The sequence below is a fragment of the Etheostoma spectabile genome, unplaced genomic scaffold (assembly GCF_008692095.1).
Source record: "Etheostoma spectabile isolate EspeVRDwgs_2016 unplaced genomic scaffold, UIUC_Espe_1.0 scaffold00018942, whole genome shotgun sequence".
NCBI lineage: Eukaryota > Metazoa > Chordata > Actinopteri > Perciformes > Percidae > Etheostoma > Etheostoma spectabile.
This window is the reverse complement of record NW_022604577.1, coordinates 21,244-23,465: the sequence shown is the minus strand read 5'-3', so window position 1 is coordinate 23,465 and position 2,222 is coordinate 21,244.

The window sequence follows — 2,222 nt, the reverse complement described above, 5'->3', positions numbered from 1 at the left end:
TACTTGTATCATGTTATGTGTGATAACATATCAGTCACAGGAGGCATTATTCTGCAGAACAGGTACTTTTATATTTGAAAGACAATTTTTACTTAAGTAAGACTGTGAATGCAGGACTTTTACTTCTAACGGAGTATTTTTACATTGTTGTATTAGCAGAGATGGCAAAAGTACTCACTTTCCGTACTTAAGTAGAAGCACAGATACTTGTGTTAAAAAATACTCCGGTAAAAGTGGAAGTACTGATTAAACTTCTTTACTCAAGTAAAAGTAACAAAGTACAGGCTTGGAAATTTACTTAAAGTATAAAAGTAAAAGTAGCCTTGCAAATTTTTTATGCAAAGCTACCTGCAGCACTCAAATGTTACTAAAGAGACGCTGAGGAACTTCAGTGGACATGGAGGACATGACGTTATATTGCAATGGCTACATTTTAAATGGATGTCTGCCTATAGGCCTAAAACATAACATATATGATTATTATGACAGAAACTGGGACTCCAGGTTAATAAGATTCTGACTTATTAGCAAGATATGAATTCAGTTGGGATTCTGTGAGAATTCACAGATCCAGTTTCTATTTTTAATCTTCCCCTTAACATTTCAATGAATCTACATTTATGTGTGTGCTCAAATATGGCTTCTGGAAATAAAATAAAGGATTAAAAATGAATGACTAAACAGACATTAATGAAGGAGTTCCCCAGCACATTGGCCAGGAGTCCTTCTTGATGTCTACTGTCTCAAACATTTCTTTCAGATAAGGTTGAGGATGATGGGAATGTCTTGCTGTTTTCTTCATTTTCAATCATGTCGCCCTCCATACTACTATGTGCTAACGTTAGCGTCATCCATGCTACTATGTGCTAACGTTAGCGCCCTCCATAATACTATGTGCTAACGTTAGCGCCATCAAGCCTCATTGATTTGCTGTGAATTAATGCAGAATGCTGAATCTGTTGAGCTGTCTTAGTCGTGCGTCAAATGCAACGTACAGTAGATGTATTACCATCCATTTAGATTGAATATGGTATTGATGACAAAAACAATAATAAGGATAACTCCAGTGAAATGATGTGAAAGTTGAGGACTAGATTAGGACTGGATTAAAGCTGATTCTGGTTTCCAGCTTCACCCCAGGTGTGTCTGTTAAAACACAGACGGAGACAAGTTCTATCTAGCTAAGTTTCCATCCACGTGTCAATTACATTATCTGAAGTTCGGTCAAAAAAAAAAAAAAACTCATGCGAATAGAGCAGGTGAAAGTGTTGATGCTTCATTAAGACCAACGTGCAACCTAGCTAACAGGTGAAGAACACACCAAAACCACTAGCTAACTTAATTTAAATGTGAAGAACTATTGACCAATAACAGGCTTAAGTGAACTGAAAACATGAGTTATACGACTTACAGTTCTCAAAGACGCACACACGCAATCTCAGCTGGTTATCCTCCGGACAGCTAGTCTCCTTTTCATTTCTTTCACTTTTTTCTCCGTATGGCGCGCGCACCCGCTCGCGGTGTGTGGCGCGTGTCCGACGTAACCTCTTGTACAAAACGAAAGTGAGACAATTTTGTAAAATGTAAGGAGTAGAAAGTACCGATATTTGGGTTAAAATGTAAGAAGTAGAAGTAAAAAGTCGCCTCAAAAATAAGTAGTAAAGTTAAGTAAAAATATCAGAAAAATCTACTTGAGTACAGTAACGAAGTATTTGTACTTCGTTACTTCCCATCTCTGTGTATTAGTACTTTAGTACTAGGATCTAAATACATCCTACACCACTGTAAATGCAGCGTGAACATCCCATTAGAATTCTCTAAAACCTTCCTCTGGTTTATCTTGGTGTCGTCGTAACTTGCAAAGTGAAAAACAACAGATGGAGATCATCAACCCAGCAAACGAGGACTAACTTACACAGCCTCAAACCCACAGTAAACTTTTCCTATTACCATGAGATGGAGTAGAGAAGTAGGTGACCTGCTGTGGCCCTGATGTTGCCATGAGACTGACTGTGTAAGTGAGTCAGTGAATGGCTCTCCTACAGTAACCGATGCTGCAGAGCAGTAGAGAAAATACACCCCATGACCTCAGCTCCCACCTGCCTGCATATTTATTTCATGACAACAAAAGGTTTCAGTTGAGGCAGAAATCACTCCAGTCGTAATGTTTCCACCATACAGTGTAGTCAGAGAATTGTGGCACTAAAACAAATGAGTTAATG